Source organism: Pleurodeles waltl, chromosome 2_1 (genome assembly GCF_031143425.1).
Source record: "Pleurodeles waltl isolate 20211129_DDA chromosome 2_1, aPleWal1.hap1.20221129, whole genome shotgun sequence".
NCBI classification, from domain to species: domain Eukaryota; kingdom Metazoa; phylum Chordata; class Amphibia; order Caudata; family Salamandridae; genus Pleurodeles; species Pleurodeles waltl.
Window position 1 is genome coordinate 78,733,902 of NC_090438.1, and position 19,091 is coordinate 78,752,992.

Genomic DNA, 19,091 nt, shown 5'->3' on the forward strand with positions numbered 1-19,091 from the left:
TGCAGTCAATCTTATGTCCACTTGTCATGCACATGCAGATAAGGATGTTGCTATGCAAATGGGGTACTTACGAACTGGTCCACCAATCTGAATACCCAGGTGATCCAGTAGATTTTGCTCCTATGCTATGAGGTCTGCCCAATTATGTTTTAACTGGTGGTTAGTGCACACAACACTGAATATTTTGCCCACCGCAGCTTCCGTGCCTCTGTGGGGTTACCCTGTATTACCTGGCCTCCCAAAACTAGCATCATGGGAAGGTATTGCTGCTCCAGCCTGATGAACCCTCCCGGTTCATTTGCTATCATCTTTGTTGCTCTCCCTTTCCCAGACATTTTGCAGTATAAGGTAACTGCAAATGAAAGAGCAACAAAAAACATAAGCTTTAACTACCCCACCTAACCCCAAATACCCCACCAAACTATGCTACCCCGAGACAAACACCCCACAATACAATGGCAAATACAGGATAAAAACACAATAAAAGACTGAGGAAAAAGACAAAAAGCACACAACAGCAACAGGACACAGCATAAAACTCTCCAAAAACATCACTCCTCCACCAGCACCAGCTCCACACACCCTCACACAGTCACAGACAAAAAGACTTTGAAGTGAAAGTGAAATCACTGTATCATGTATGCAACCAGGAGGTCCTGTTTCATCACTTCCTGGGCGTGTGCGTCTCGTTTTCTGATATGTGTCTGTTTTTTTTATGCATGACGGTCATGCATCGATTTTTTCCAATTGAGGCTGACAAGGCCTCAAGACTTGCAATTGACATGCTGGGGCCAGGCGTCATTTTATGATTTACAATGTGTGCCGTATTGGCGTTTGCATCCAAAAATTTGACGCATGACTGTAATGCGTGGTATTTCTTCCCATGAAGGATGACAAGGCCTGTGGACTTACGACTGACACGCAGCAGGAAGGTGTCATTTTTTGGCATAGCAGAGTATGGAATATTGCTGTTTGCGTCAATTTTTTTGACGCATAATGGGAATGCATGGATTTTGTTGGAAAGGCTGAAAATGCACTCAGATTCACATACCATGCCATAGGGGCTATGCATGTATGTTGTCAGTATGGTATAGCTATCTGAATGTGTATGTTCGTTATATTTTAACGGTAACATCTGTAGGTGTTACCATTATGTTCATATGTGTGTCTGATGGATGCAATGACTGATATAGTTTGCATATGTGCATGTGTTGCTAGACTTTGTCCACATCCATGTTACCACATGTGTACTAGGAGTGTGCATATGTGATCTGACACATATTTGTGGGTCTACCACATTATAATGTCTGATTTCCAAATGTACGTTTAACAACAACATAGTAGATATGATGGGCTATGTCCAATACATGGTCATGCATGTGATACCCTTGACATATCGTACTCAGAGGATGCAGTGGACTAGGGTTGGGTTGATTTCACGTTACCCCTGGCAATTTTAATGCATGTGTGTCCACACTGTGGTGTGTTGTTAAGTTCAGGTTTCATGATGCTCTGCTACACATGTGACATATGGTTCATCATGCATCTATGATACAGGAGATGGTGTACTCACATGTGTTGATTAAAGGTTGGTATGTGCCGTGTGGGGAAAGACATGTGTAGCGTCATATGTGTAAACATTGTCACAACGGTGCAGACTCCAATACACAATACCAGGCCTGTGCCATTTAAGTGGTACATGTGTGCAAAGAAATCAGACATATGTGTGCATGCCACAAACTATGTACATACAATCAACCACAACATGTTTGTTATGACTGTCACATACAATGGCATACAACTGTGTAGCAGTGTTGCAGTCAGGCAATGCTGGCAGCCTATTGAGCGTTACTACTGTGGGACTTTTTATGCCCACATAGACCCATGGTTGCATTTTTTGGCTCAAGTTGAAAGTGCTCCACTCTGCTCAGTCCACTGTGCACATGCATCAGGCCCCTGACTGTGTGAAGAGTCAAAGTAGTCTCAGTATTGGGGTTGTTGAGTGGGGATCTAGCCTCATCATGATAGCTCATCAGCAGAGCAATGCACAGTCTCCTGCAGACTGACACATGCACATATGTGATCACATGGCCTGGGATTTTCATTTTCCTTTGGGGTACTTGATGTTGGGCTTGCCCTATCATGTACAAAGGACTGGCTACTTGTAAGTGTAGGACATGTCTCATCGTTTGGCATGGCCTGACAGACATAGTAATACATTCTTAGTAATTTCCATTTGCAGCCTGGATAGTGCTTGTATCTCTAGTGTAACCTATAATTTTTGTACAACCCAGGGCACAGGTGATATCATCTGCCACTTCCTTCATTCAAAATAGTATGCAATGGGCAACTACAACGTTGTTGTTGTGGCAAACATAAGTTGGGTATTGTACTGACCTAGGCATCCTATGTGAACATATGTCGGGTAATCACATGGTGACATTGTTGTGTTGCACAGTCAGTATTGGTTTATGTGTGTACCTTCTCCAACATTAACAGCATATCTTGTTTGGAATAGCTTTGGTCCTACACTGCTGGCACTCTTTAGGCTGCTTACACTTTGTACACATCTTCCACTGCAAGATTGTCCCGTCATACATGGACAGAATGCTACTTGTGACTTGTGTAATTTGAAGATTTACACATGCTTCTACTCCTGCCTACATGATAGATTCCCTCCCATTTCCAGGCTTTGTAACATTACATGACTTCAACACACACATGACAGTACACCTGCCACAGCACATGTGTGGTCTCCAAGTGACCTCCCCATGTTATATCTCCAAGTGTCTGTGGGATTCTCTCAGCTGTCCTTCCATATCCTTTGGTGCACACAGGTACGCACTAAAATCTGCATTCCACAACCTATGTGTCAAGACAGCAGATCTGTGTGACAAGTGTGTTCGAATTTACATAGGGAGTGCGACAGACTCTGCCTACATTCCCCCAGACATTCATTTGATGGTGCATTCTACCATTTTATTGTTAAATCCTGGCTATGGGCCATATGTATGGAGAGCGGATCAGCATCTATTGCTGCTTCATTTGTCTATCAACCCTTAACGCACACCACAGCCAATGGGTGTGCTATATTTGAGGTACAGCACACCATCTGGCAGGGTTGGGCCCAATGGCGGAGCCGGTATGTAATACCATTGATGTACGGTTCAGGGTTAAGCTCAAACTTTGGTTCCTAACCCTGAACAGTCAATGAAGGTCCATTGATACCAATGGCGTCCTACTTGTCACATGTGCTCAGTGCTCGCATAGCAGCTACTCGCCTGAGATGTGACACAGTTTATTTCCTATTTTTCTAATGCACCCTTTGGAAACAGACCCTACCTTATGTACGCCCCCCTTGCATACATTTTGCCAGGAGTGGGGATGATGTGGGGAAAGGTGTAGGATTTTGCACAGTGCCTACTTAACATTACATTTATTTTGTGGTGCATGGATCTAGGCCTTCGAGAGCCACATGGCTGTGAGTTATGTGACACTGATGTGTGGCATGGAGGCGCTAGACCCTCTTACATCACAACCTATGTTCCAGCCTTCTTTCTTGCTCTCTGAGGTATGGGCAACATGGTGTCATTTGTATTGACACCATGGTAGCCCTACAATTCCAAACTCAGGCCTCCATGTTACCATGTGGTACTTAGTAACCCTTTGTTGCAGATTATGCCTGTGCCAGCCATCGTGTGTACAAAGGTGTGATTCACACAACTGGAGGAGTAGCAATATAGGTGCAGAGGAATCTACAAGGTTCCTAATCATGATTCATCACAGACACTTTCAAAACATGCACAGTGCAGGCGTTGGGAGGGGGCACGCCATATTTTTGCATGGGTCCCTATGTACGGTGCATGAAAGGTCAGGTATGTTCTCAATACTCCTATGGAGTCCTACTATGGCTTCCATAATCTTGACAGCATTGAAGCTACTCTGCACCATGGTTGGCCATTCCTTGTAAGTGGCGCAAACTTGGTGGCATTAGGCGGTGCTAGGGGGTGCATGGGAAGTGGCACTGGACTAGGTTCTGCACCACTTTTCAGTAATCTGACCCATGGTCTTTAATGGCTGGTGATGTTGTACTCCTGTGTGTGCGGTACAATGCAGCAGACAGGTGAAGGTGCACACAACGGGTACGTCAGGTATGTGTAGGTGATATGTAGCTGGTAAGGGCAACACTTGGGTGGCGTTTGATATTGGTGCCGCCAGAGGCTTGAGCACCATGACAGTTGTGGGGCTGAGTCTATGTGTGAATTTCTTTACATTGACATGGCCTATGTCATTCACATAGCTCATTGTTTGGTGTAATGTGTGTGGGGTCTGTATTTAGTTGTCAACTAGTGGACACTTGTTGTGGTTTGTGTCCAGCTTCTGTATGCAAAGGGGACATAGCTCCACCTGTCCTTCATGTGGTGTGCCAGTCAGGTTGTGCCTTTATTATGTCTATATGGGTGTATGTGTGTGTGATGTGCAATGAATGCAGTGAAGTGTGGCATGTGGCATTTGTGTTGTTCTCTGTACAACTGTCTTCCCTTGCCTATGTGTGTTTAGTGTGGTGCATGTACTGTTTGTCCTACAAGGTGGCGTGTTGTCTGTGTAATGGTTGGTATGGTGCCTTACCTACGAGTACCCATTGCCATATTGCCCATCCTGGAACCGCTCGTTAATGGTGGAGTGCCGTAATATGTAGGCATCATGGATGCTGCCGGGATATTTCGCTAGGATGTTTGTGACGAGCCCACTGTGGTCCACAATGGCCTGCACATTTATCGAATGGGAGTATTTGCAGTTCCTGTAGAGGTGTTCCATTGCTGCAGGTGGCACAAGATGGACATTGGTGCAGTCCTGTTGGAAATGGGGTCTTTGGTTGGCAGTCAGGCTACCCCCTGTCCAAGCAAGGACCCTCACTCTATTCAGGGTAAAGGAGAATAACACTCAGTTAACCCCACCTCACCCCACGGTAGCTTGACACAAGCAGAAAGGCTTAACCCAGAGGCGATGTGTAAAGTATTTGTACTAACAAACACAGTAATACATTGAAAACCAGGCCAGGCCCCAGACACACACCAGGGGGTTGGGGACTGCATTGTGTGAGGGCAGGTAAGCCCTTTCAGGTGTGAGTGACCACTCCTTCCCTCCCTCCCAACACAGATGGCTCATCAGGATAGGCAGGCTACACCCCAGCTCCCTTGGTGTCACTGTCTAGAGGAGAGGTGCAAACAGCCCAACTGTCAAACTGACCCAGACAGGAAATCCACAAACAGACAGAGTCACAGAATGGTTTATGCAAGAAAATGCATAATTTCTAAAAGTGGCATTTTCAAACTAACAAGCTAAAATCAACTTCACTAAAAGATGTATATTTAAATTGTGGGTTCAGGGACCCTAAATGCCATATTTCTCTGTGCTCCCAAAGTGAATCTGCAATTTAATAATATTTAATGGCAGCCCCAATGTTAACCTATGAGAGAGATAGGCCTTGCAACAGTGAAAACTGAATTTACCAGTATTCACTGTTAGGACATGTAACACACAGCAGTACATGTCCCACCTATACATACACCACACCTTGTGCATGGGGCTACTGTTGGAGTGTAGCTTTTATATTCAATATTAACATGAAAAGCTTGCAAGATAATGGTGGTCATTCTGACCCTGGCGGTCTTTGACCGCCAGGGCGGAGGACCGCGGGAGCACCGCCGACAGGCCGGCCGTGCTCCAATGGGGATTCCGACCGCGGCGGTAAAGCCGCGGTCGGACCGGCACCACTGGCGGGGTCCCGCCAGTGTACCGCCGCCCCATTGAATCCTCCGCGGCGGCGCAGCTTGCTGCACCGCCGCGGGGATTCCGACCCCCCCCTACCGCCATCCAGATCCCGGCGGTCGGACCGCCGAGATCCGGATGGCGGTAGGGGGGGTCGCGGGGCCCCTGGGGGCCCCTGCAGTGCCCATGCCACTGGCATGGGCATTGCAGGGGCCCCCGTAAGAGGGCCCCTACATGTATTTCACTGTCTGCTGCGCAGACAGTGAAATACGCGATGGGTGCAACTGCACCCGTCGCACAGCTTACACTCCGCCGGCTCGATTCCGAGCCGGCTTCATCGTGGAAGCCTCTTTCCCGCTGGGCTGGCTGGCGGTCTGAAGGCGACCGCCCGCCAGCCCAGCGGGAAAGTCAGAATTACCGCCGCGGTCTTTCGACCGCGGAACGGTAACCTGACGGCGGGACTTTGGCGGGCGGCCTCCGCCGCCCGCCAAGGTCAGAATGAGGGCCAATGTGTATTAAAGCCGCATAGAAAATGTTTTAGTGTAATGTACGCGTTTTAATTGTGCCCACGGGGAGTCGCCACCAGTGTATACGATGATTAATGGAATTGACTAATGATGAATCAATAATGTACTAATGTATGATTTTATATTAGCATTGAGAGTTACATGTTAAGGTTTTGCTAAATTAATCACTAGGCCTTAGTTAGCAAGGGTCTGCGCCTAGCTGCCTGGTCTCATATTAAATGTGTTTTTCTAACGTGAGATGTGCTGTCTTCCTGAAGGACATGAAACTGTACTTTTCCAGAAGCTAGAGATGTGTGTGTCACCGTAGTAAATTATTCCTCATGAATGAGAACTGACTTGCTCAAGGAGACATTCTAGCTGAATGCAACAGTGTAATCCGCAACAGGTACAAGGTCGCCCAAACTGGTAAAGGCAATGGAGCTACTGGCTGAAGCGAGGAGTGTAACTTTTCTTACCTGACATTCTACCCGTTGAAGACGTAAATCACAGGAGCCAATAAACTGCATGAGAACTGTTTTAGGCGAAAAAGTCTAGTAAGGTGATCAACGGATCATTAGACAGAGATATGGACGCACCAAATATTGACCAATTGGAAATTAGAGACTTGTCTGGCAAATTCGATTTAACAACATGGTACAAGGGGAAATCAGCCATTAGAAGGACACCCCTGCCGTTACTCTGACATTCCAGTTTAGTCTTTGCTGTTCAGATACTTTAAACCATCCTCACTTTTCTTGCCTTGCTGATACTTGCTTCTCCTCCTTATGAGGGAAGAGCTTTCTGCCCTGTTTGCTGAGACTTTGCTGTTCTATCCTGGCTGATGGCAAATCGACTGCTGTCCTGAGGACAAAGACTGATTCTGTATGCTGACCCATTCCGGAGGGTAACTATGTGATGATGAATTGTAATTATCTGTTTGCCTTTCCTTTCTAGGTACCAACTGCTCTTTTGATAGAGGCCATAGTTAGATGTTTTCTAAATTTTTGTTACTAAATTGTTTGCATGAAGCCCAACATGCGGATGCTAATTAGAGGTTCGTCGAGGAATTCACTAATTCGGATGCAAATAGACAAATGACTGAATCTTGCTTTGTTGAATAATGTGCTATTGATACTCTGCTAAAGTTGATTCATGTTGACATCGTGCTTTGTTCTAATGTTCATGATCTTTGCTTTGTTTAAGTCATATTCAAGTTGCCACATTGTGACATTGTTGATGTGTTTTCTGGTATTGAGACTAATAAACTTGCTAGTAGAGTGTAATAAATAGGGAATAAATATCATAAGTCTTACTAAATTTGTGTGGGTATTCATGGCTGGAGGGTCATGGTGTGTTCCGATTCTTATTAATTGATTTGATTGATCGCTATTGTGAGTATTGATGGGATTAGTGATTCATTGATTGCAAGGCAGAATAGAGATCCCATCTTAAGGTGTCTCCAATCAGGGTCAAAAGATTCATTGGCCGAAAATGAGTCCCGGTGTAAGTAAAGTACCTAAGTCGGGACGCGTTAGCACTACCTAGGGCCTATCTTACTGGTGCCTTACATGTATAAAAAGGGAAGGTTTAGGCCTATTAAGTGGGAACACTTGCCAAGTCGAATTGGCAGTTTAAAAACTGCACACACAAAAACTGCAGTGGCAGGTCTGAGGAATGTTTACAGGGCTACTAATGTGGATGGCACAACCAGTGCTGCAGGCCAACATGTAGCATTTGATGTACAGGCCCTGGCCACCTCTAGTGCATGCACCTCTAGTGCACTTTACTAGGCACTTACTAGTAAATCAAAAATGCCAATCATGGATAAACCAATCAACAACACAATTTACACAGAGAGCATAGCACTGGTTAGCAGTAGTAAAGTGCCCAGAGTCCTAAAGCCAACAAAAACAGGTCAGAACAAATAGGAGGAAGGAGACAAAAGTTTAAGGATGACCCTGTAGAAAGGGCCATTTTCACCAAGTCCTTTGCACCCAGCTCATGCCGGAACCCAGCAATTAGGTAGAAACCTTGCTTGGTCTCATGCTGCAGTGGCTGGGTGTTGGGGAAACAGATGTGGTGGGGTGTGAGGCGGGTGATTACATCCAGAACCTTTGGTAGGAAGGCTGGGAAGGATAGCTGGGAGATACCACCCACTTGTGCTCCTGTTGTCTGAAATGATCCTCACGCCAGCATATGGAGGACAGTGAGGAGTTTGGAAAGGTGGAATAATTGTTGGAGTTTTTACCCTTGCAGTGATGTCTAGCACTATGTGATGCAGCAGGCGTACAATGGACTCTCGCTTCAGATGGTAGGTTCTGATGACATTTTGTTGTGCGCTGTCAAAATATCGTCAACGGCCTTCTGCTCTGCCTTTGTGGCTGCAGTGGTGATTTTTGGGGTTGCTGTGGTGAAAACTGTAAACTTGTAAAGCACACTCCTCAACCGTTAGGGTCTCAAGGCGCTGTACGCATACCACTGTGGAATCCCGCCTGGCTTTTCCCTGTGAGGCACCAACTCCTGGACAGCCCCAGGGTGAAGCCAGGAATCCAAGCGCTGTGGGGGCTGTTGTGGAGATTAAGCAAGCTATTGCCCAGAGTTATACCCATTAATTAGATTAGGCACCGAGGCAAGAATTATCTGGTCCAAGGGAATTGATCCCAAGAGCCACCAAGTTGGGAATTGAACCCTGGTCAGATGTCTGCATCAGGGTCTGCCGCTCTAACCTTTGTGCCACACCAACTGGTGGTGCTGGAGGGAGCTGCTGTCATCACTGTCATCTGCAGCATGTGTCAAGCAGGAGCGTTAACAGTTCCATGTTGTCCAGGATGTTGCCAATGCTCCTTCCGTGTGTTTTCCTCAAGTAGTAGTGTGTGGGCCTCATTTTAACGCTTGGTCTGACCAGGCATTGAAATTTGATGCAAATCGGGCTTCAAGGCATTTTTTGGGACTGTTTCCTTTATGTGCGTCTTTTAGCGCCGGGTGTAAATATTGCGCTGGAGGGCTAGAGTCATTTTTTGGAAGGGAACACCTACCTTCCATATCATTGTCGCAAAACGATGCAAGGTGGGTTGGCTCTCGCAAAAAATGAAGCTACCTCAGATATTTTGTTGCTAGATGGGTCTAGCAGCAAAATATAAATATGGCTGTAGGGTAGCGCCACTTTTGCATAAAAAAAATGACACAAAGGTGGTGCAAACTTTTCCTAAATATAGGTCAAAATGTCATCATATAAGTCAATTTAAAAAGCGGCAGTAGAAACTCCATCATTTATCAGTTTCTATCAGACACTGGGATGTTTAGAAAGTCATAACAATGTACACAAATGAGTCACCCAGCAGGAAACGTGGCACTTTATTAGTCTTAGAAGCAGCTATACGCTGATTACCTACCTGGCTGTCAAAGTCACTTCACATCTTAGAGATTACACTAATTTAAAGAGCAGTAAAATGAGAAGATATTCACATGAGATGATAAAAGACACAATGGCACTTCTAGTTATGATTGCAGAAAGTGTATGCCTGGCAGCTGCAGACACCGTGAAGTGCAATACATGTTGAGAGCTCTAGAGAGTTCAAAGGAAACAAAATACTCCTTAGTGACATGAAAATACCAGCTGCTCATATCTGCCCAAGTGAAGCACTTCTCTTAACCTATTTTTATTTCGTTAATAATTTTTTTTTTTTTTTTTGCTAATAACATTGTGGAAAAAAGTTCAAAGACGAAAGGAATGCAATTCATGTAACGCAGCTTAGCAAGACAAGCTGCTGTGCCGCCTTGCATGAAGAAGAGAGAGCAGAACAGCTGTATATCTACAAGATAGGACACTCTTGAGCTCTCTGAGGGACAGATGTACAAGACCCTAGCGCCTCTTAGCTGCACACTAGCTTCATTTTTGTGACGCTAATATGGCATTAAGGAGGCCATTCTCTTATGCCATATTTACAAAGTGGCTCAACATTGCAATTGCTGTGTTGCATTACCTGAAGAGAGCACAACTGCGACATCTCTTCAAAGAAATGGAGCAGCTCTACTCTCTCCATGCTTTAATGCACTTTGGGCTACCTAGTGACAATGCAGGCACCATTGTGACATAGTGGAAGAGTGTCTAGGGTAATGTCAGGATATATTTTGTGCTGAAAGGGCTACGTTTCTAAACAAAAAATATCCTTGGAGGCTATTTTCTATTTGAATGTGTGCTGCAGGATGAAGCACGCAAGAAAAGAGGAAATACTAAGGAGAAATAAAGATATTTCTACTCGTCACATCAGCCTCAGGCAGGCACACCATTTTGGTCTAAGCCTGCGTCTACAACTCTTTGTAAATATGGGATCTCATCAAAATCTATCAGTGGATGCATGGGAACACCCATTCACCACCCATGGAACATCTACCTGATGCAAAGTAATGTAAAGCAGTCCAATGTGCTGCATTGTCATAATTTTTCATACAGAAGCCATCTAAAATCAACATTTGTGTGACTTTTTAAATACCAAATAGTATTCTCCATTGGGGCTACATCAAAGAAATGAGGCAATCCAGATGCTACATTTTTGTAAATCTGGGCTTAAATACATTTAAGTTCCTGATCCAAAAACATTAAAACCTCTTAGTGAAATCAAGGGGCAAGCACAATTGACAGAGACATAGCAGAACTGATTCATGGCCCCCAGACCCAACTACCAAGTCAAGAATGTATTTATTTGGAAGGTGTCACACCCCAAATACCCCACACCTAAAGCAATGCTGCAAGTCACTTAAACTCTCTGTGCCTAAAGTTGTAAATGTGTCTTAAATGCAGTGTATCTGTCTAAATACCCTAATAATTACAGTGCTCTGTTGTTATTAATCTATGTCCCCGCTACAGAAATGCGTTCATAGGTGCCTGAAGTAATGTAGCCAACCATTTAGGATGGTACCTAATTTGGGTAAGGCATCTCATTGCCTAGACCTAGCTGGTATGGGATGTTAAATACCCAGCTTTCGGCTGCTTACATCCAGTTACCATATTGGACACCTGCAGCCATGTGACAGTGTGTCCTCATAAAACTATTTCAGACATCTATGAGATGTTGAAAAAGTGCCATTCATTGGTGCGGAGGGAAGAGCTCTAGTACAGGAAGGGTCCTCACAATGCAACTTCAATGACAAGGTCACCTTTATAGAAGGAAATAGTCAATTGGTGACTGGCAGATGAAGAACCCTGCATTTTGAATGGCAGTTGAACAACCCAAAATGTGTGAATGAAAACCATGCTTGGGGTGGGGGCTGTCCTGGGAACATTCCCCTGGTGTTTATTTTTTTTCCATTTATCCTCCTACAGGGTGCTCACATACTGTCTGATGAGGGAAAAGAGGAACAGTGAGAGTAGAATTGCCCAAGATCATACAATGTGGTGAAGTAAGAGATTGTCATACACTAGTGCTTGTTGCAAATGCTATTACTTTTCCATCATATTGCACTTTGGGGGACAGACCATGAGAGTGGCCACCATCCCCAAGGAAATATCCAGTCTAGGTTTCTTATTTTACCACAAATCTACTAGGAGCTTTTAGATCGATACTAACGTTCAAAAGGTGAATGCTCAAAAGCACACAATTTAGCCAAATGGGGAGCCAGGACTAACAACTATGGGCCTAATTCAGAGTTTGGCAAATGAGATACGTCATAACAAAAATTACGGTTACCCTGTCCTCCCTAGTACATCTGCCATAAGCGTAATGCACTTGTAATATGGCGGACAGGATATCTGTCAAATTTGTGGCAGAGTAACCCTGTCACCAAACTTTAAATCAGTTTCCTCAATGAAAAGTTTCCAGCTACTTTTGTAACCGATGTACAAGTAATCTGCAAAAACTGTTTGCAAAGACAGAAAAGAATACATAATATTTCTCTAGATCCAATGCATCTCTAGAGCCAATACATCTTTTGTGAAATACTGTTCCATCAAAATAAAAGGCATAGTGTGAACAGAAATATCTTCTTAAATAGTGGACACAATGTGGTGCTCTACATGCTTTCCCCTTTGACACTCACTTTTCTCTGATCTTAAAATTTTAAAAATGCTTCTCATCTATTTCCTACCCCATCTCTTCTCAAGAACAACAGGAGTGAGAAGGTTGAGGCTGAGAGAAAAGAGAAAAGAGTGAGACAGAGAAGGGTAAGGTGGAGAGAGAGTAGGTTAATGCACAGTGAGATGATGATGTGGTGGTGAGAGGGAGAGTGTAGGTTGAGTTGGAAAGACTGAGGTAGGTGAGTGAATGGACAGTTCATGGTTAGGCAGAGGAGGGTGAGGCAAGGAGAGAGGAGTGTAAAGAGAAAGAGAGTGAAGAGTGTGAGGTGGGAAGAAACAGAGAGTGAGGTGGACAGGAGTTAGCAGGATGAAGTGAAAAGGAAGGAGCATTATGTAGAAAGAAATAGGTAAGGTGGACAGAGCAGAAGAGATAAAGAACACAGACCTCCAGACTTAAAAGTAGTTGGCATGACCACAGCAGTAGGTATATAGAGTACATAACTCATCCACCTTCAGGAGTATTCGGCACGCCAAGCGTCCAGCTCTCAGACACATTGGAGACACATGGTAACCCAATCCATCTTCATACCTACCCATATTACTTCATGGCACTCCTACTGGAACTGGCCCTTAGCAGGAACGTGTGCTTGTGAAAGGAAGCTGAAGTCATTTGGCTCCCCTGCTATGCACAGGGTTTTTATCAATGATGTCAGTGCAGTTGTCATTAGTGTTATTATCAGTAATGTCACAGAACTGTCAGGAGTGCTGTAATATGTGAGGTCTTAAGCAGTGCGTGGCAAGTGTGTGAGTTATATTTACTTGAAATAACCACAACCATTGAACTTCAGTGTTTCCTTTAGCTTAAAACATTACATTTAAACTGACATTTTCACCTATCCATGTCATCACATTAACCTTTGTTTGTAAAGTATGATAGTATTAGCATACCTAACTATAACATCACTTTAACCGTTGTTTTTTCAGTGAATTTCCAGGGGTTTTAACACAAAGTAATATGTTATTACCATTTGTAACACACACCACCCGGCCGTGCAAGGCTTTGCATGGATAGGTTTGGCCAGGCATCCAATCCCACGTGGGGAGCCAATCCCCGCTGTGCATGGTCATCCGGACCAACCCCTTGTACACTGCCAAACTTTCACATATACTCAAGCCATCCAGTATTTTTCTAATTGGTTTTCTGATCTTGGAAGACTCTTGCAGGAGTCAGTGTAGCCCCCTGCACTCCAGATGGACTCTCCCAGGATCAGGGGAGCCTCACTGACATCCACGAGAGTGCAACAGAATTGCAAAAACTCCTCCCAATTCTTTTCGAATGTAGCACCAGGAGGAGTCTCTCTTCTGCTCCCATAAGCTCAAAGAGGTCAAGGTCCCATATCCTGTCCCCTTATACCTTATTTCATTTTAATTTTCAGGCCACATGAACCAAGTCCCCATGTCCTGAAATGGGGGGTGAAACATTTCTCTTAATGTTGCAGGCAGCCAATCAAAATGTGATCTCCTGCGGGACTCACGGGAGTAGACAGCCAACAGGATAAGAGTCCCTCTTGGCCAATCAGACCACCTTATTATTTGGAACAGCTTGATTGCGAGCCTCTCACAAGATTCCCACAAACGCAGCTGTCCAGAAACACAAATATTTTGAATATTAATTATTTTAGAATTATTGAATGGATTTACACCAAATCAAAAAAGCATGCTTACTGGATCAAGATTTAGCTTTCTGTCAAATTTGATGTAATTCCATGAATCAATTTGAACCATAGCACTGTTCAATGATACCTATGGAAATAGAATACGAAAATGACTTTTTGAGACCCCCCCCTATTTTCTCACCCTCACTTCATGGATCACTCCAAATCTTTCATAGGAGGAGATGAGGTTGATGATCCTTTTTTGGAAAGTTTTGTGAAGATTTGTCAAACAGCACAAAAGTTAATGTCAAACCCAAAAAAACTCATTGTAACTAGGTTGTAACCATAACTACACAGTAGCAACCACTACTGTGTAATTATAGAGTTGCTAACCACTCTGTAGTTTTCACTTAGGATGACCAAAGATGGGGATTTTTTTTTATTTTTGTCCCTTTAAAATTGGGCAACTGTTTGACAAATGTTTGTGAAACTATGCAGACCTGCTGCTCCTGTTTAATTTTGGGAGGACTGAGTGTTTCACAGCGTTTGGTAAAGGCAGTTCAAAAAACAAAAAGGAGGATACCAAAACGGGCTTCAAATCGAATGCATTTTCTACAGACTTTTGTATTTTGCATAGCGCAAAAACTGTCAGCTGGACTTTTATGAAATTTGGCAGTATGACATGTTAGGTGGCACAGATGATTCTGTGTGGTAGTGAAGGTAAGTAGAGTAAGTAAATGTTAAGCTATAAGGTTTTCAACTTAGTGATATCTTGAAACATAGTACAACAAAAAGTAGCAAAGAAGCCAACAAAAAGATTGCATATATAAAGTTTCAGATTTACCACATTTAGTAAATCTGAAACTTTACATATGTCCCATTTGTCTCACATGCTTAGTGAAACCTGTAAAGAAATACATAACAAATAGAGTACATTTTACTCTACATGGGGTTTCTGTGCATGGTCCTTGGCTCAGTAAGCCAACCAGTAAGCCAAACAATCTTTGCCTTTCATTCACTTTGGCCCTTATATGTAGCAAAATCCTACTAAAAGTAGCAAGGAAGCCAAAATAATAAATTAGACTGCATATGTAAAATTTCAGATTTACTACATGAAGACAAAGTTATGGTCACATGTTAATGGGAACTTATAAACAAATACAGAACAAATAGAAAACATCTTAAGCTACATATGTTTTCTTTGCATGCTCTCTGGCTTACAAAATAAAACTGTGCCCAACAAGCGAAACTAAAGCCATCTTTCTTATGTACTCCTGTGCAACAAATGGAAAAAATATCTAACAGTGAGCTGCACAAACTGTACTTTGGGCTTCACATGTAACACAATCGTGATAAAAGTAGCAAGAAAGCCCAAAAAATAAAATATACTGCCTATGTAAATTTTCTGATTTATTACATGAAAAACTAAAAGACACATTTACGGTTGCATGATTATGTAAACCAATAAATACATACATAACAAATACAGTAAATAAAAGAAATACGTCACATTAAATCTGATTGCCATTCTGTAATTATAGATAGTATTTCCAAAGGTAGGAATTCCTCGGATATTACCTCCATAATAACTTTCCACCCATTTGACGAATCTCCACAAAACGTCCCAGACTTGTAGCATTTTTTACATTTTGAGATGATTTTTTTTTTTGTGGTGAATCGCTAAGGGGCTGCAATGATAAAAAGCTGTCCCAAAACAGATTTTTCCTCCAGTACATTTTCCACAGACTATTGTATTCTTCGCAGCACGAAAATGGCATAATGGACTTACATAAGATTATGCTTTTTGGGCACTGCAGTACAGTAGAGTGAGTATTTTTTAAGTTATGAGACATTTCAACTAGTGACATCTGTCACCATGGTACTTTTGCAGAATTTCACTAACTTTTGTCAAACTATGGTAGTACATGGCTGTAAACTTATTTAAAAAGATACAAAAATATGAATACATGTATGTACCTATTACCACTTTCATAAAATAGTAGTAGGTAGGCACCTACTACTTACCTATATCTAAGGCCCTAACACTAAACACAGCCAAAGTGTAGCAAAAACAATATGGGTGTCTTTTCTTTCTTAAAAAGCAGCCATTACTCAATTATATACTAGCTTGTCATCGCCATGCACCACATTATACTGCAAAGTTATCAAGGTATGCCATGGTCAAAAATATAACTAAGGTTTAGCTATATTATTGGATTGTGATTCTCTGGCTTCATTCAAGATTTTGCATTGGCAGTGAAACACTTAAGTCAGATTTACAAAGGAACACAAGGTCACCATGCATGGCTCTGCATTGATTGGTAAATCTGGAGAAATGTAAGGCAGCACATTTCTTTGTTTTGCGTTACTCAGCACACCATAATCTACATTGCTGCTAAGTTTCCTATGCATCCCTATGCCACGCTGCTGTAGCCACTCCACTGTACTGTTATGCGGTTCCCACTAAAGGGTAGGACTGCACATTAGGGGGACAGAACATCAGGACAAAGGAACTGAGTATATCTACATCATCAGAAGCTGTCGGCCCAATTCCTGACTAGCTCACAGTGCCTCACCTGAACCCCAAAAGTTCCCAGGGCAACGAGTGATTTCAGCAACCTCAAAGATGACACTCTGACTCTCAAGGAAGTTGTAGAAACAGATCTCACCCTTTCATTATTTTACTCATGCATGCCCAGGATAAACGCAAGAAAGATAAGAATAAAGGCTCTCAAACATTTATTGAAACACTTGTATTCTTGCATAGAGAGAAGGAGCTGCTATTATTAGGCAGATGAAACAAAGCATTGTAACCACTGTTACTAAAATGGTGAAAGAAATAAACAGTCCAACCAAGGAAATCTTAGCTTATTTTAGGTCTATATCTTCCTACCTACGCTCTGAGAGCTTAGTGGGTGTAACCTGTGCCTTCGCTCAATCTAAGAAGATAGCCTGAAGCCCCCATACCCGGAGAGCTGAGGCAGGGAGCTGGTTTAGAGTGAAATTGCCAATCCTTGTCTGTAAGTTGGAAGATCAGGGATTGCAGAGCGGCATGCTGAACACAGGATTTGTTCCAAAGCAGTCGTGGCCATGGTGCTCCTTTGACCCCTGTAGGGCATTTCACTGTTTATATTATCAAAAACACATTGTGTTAGAAGTGCAGTTCTGGTGTGATGATATGCTTAGATTTCAGGAGCAGTCTCCAAGAGCAACGTAAGCATCAGGATATCTTGTTCCTTGTGTTCAGGTTATGTGGCGAGAAAACAAGCATCATGTACATTGTATTCTCTGAATAATATTGTTCAAGAATAAAGTGTGCAAAATGTTATTGCTAAATTGGTAAAAACAATGTCAACCTAAAAGGTGTAAAGTATAAAATGTAAACCAAAGCTAGGATGGAGAACAAAGGTGGGCCAAGAAGGCCTCACAACAATATGGTACTTCATTGTCTGAGACTCAACTCTACACCACTCCACTCTACACTAATAAGTTTTACACAATGCCACTATATGCCACTTCAGTCTGTGTCACTTCAGTGTACGCCACTCCAATGGAGGATACTCTACTATATGCTATACTATTTTATGCCATTCTACTGTACGGCGCTCCACTCTACTTTATTCCATTGTATGCCACTCCACTCTACAACACTTCACTGTATGCTATTTCACTGTTTGCCACTCTACTGAACACTGCTCCACTTCAGTGTATGGCACTCAACTTTAGTCCACTTCATTCCATACTATTCCATTGGACCCCAGGCCAATGTACAGCACTGCACTGTATGCTATTACACTCTGCACCACGCCACTGTACGCCAGTCGAGTCTATACCACTTCGTTTCATGCCACCCCATTGTATGCTACTCCACTATACACTATTACACCCAATGCCAGTCCACTGTATAACACTCCACTAGACGCCACTCCACTCTAGGCTATTACACTGTACATAACTCCACTCTACGCCGGTTCACTGTATTCTTTTACACTGTAAGCAACTCCACTTTATGCCTCTTCACTGTAGGCCACTCTGCTATACGCTATGGCTACTCCAGTATATGCTCCTCCACTCTACAACACTCCACTGGATGCCCTTCCATTGTACGCCACTCCACTGTATGCTATTACACTCTACTCCATTCCAGTGTCCACCACTCCAGTCTACCCCACCGCCCTGCATGCTATACCATTCTAGGCTATTCCAATCTATGCCACTCTATTGTATATCATTCCACTCTATGCCATTCCGCTGTATGCCACTCCACCATACGCCACTCCACTCTAAGCCACTCCAGTGTACACCACTTCAATCTAAACCACTCCTTCTGTGCTAGTTGATTGGACACCACTACACTCTATGCCGCTCTGCTGTATGCTATTTCACTCTACCCTGCTCCACTGTACACTACGTCAGTCTACATCACCCCACTGGATCCAAATCTACTCTATGCTATTCTATTGTACGCTATTCCACTCTATGCTATTCTATGCCGCACCACTCTGCTGTACTCCACTCTATGCTGTTCCACTGCACGCCACACCATTCTATGCTTTTACACTGTAAGCAACTTCAATCTTTGCCCCTATACTGTATGGTATTGCATTATACAACACTCCCCCTTTATGCCACTCCACTGTATGCTATTACACTCTATCCCACCCAAATACACCACTGCTTTCTAAGCCTCCTCACTTAATATCACTCCACTGTACACTACTACACTAGACGCTATTACATTTGTGCCTCTCCACTGTATGCTACTACACTATATGGTATTGCATTCTATGCTACTCCACTGTATGTCACTCCAGTCTACACTACTCCACTCTCGCTGTTCTACTTTAAGCCACTTCACTGTACGCTTCGCTACTCTACATCACTCCAGTGTACTCTTCTCCACTCTACATAACTCCTCATCAAAACTCTACTACACTCTATACCACTCTACTAGACTCTACTCCACTCTATCCCCGTACACTCTACTGTCCAACTTTGCACTCAACTTTATGCCTGTACACTTTATTGTACAGCACTCTACAACAGTTTCCAACACTGTGCAACACAGCACTCCACTCTACTGTATGTGATGCCATTCCATTCCATTTTATAACAGTTTCCTCGACTCTATGCTATGTAACTTCA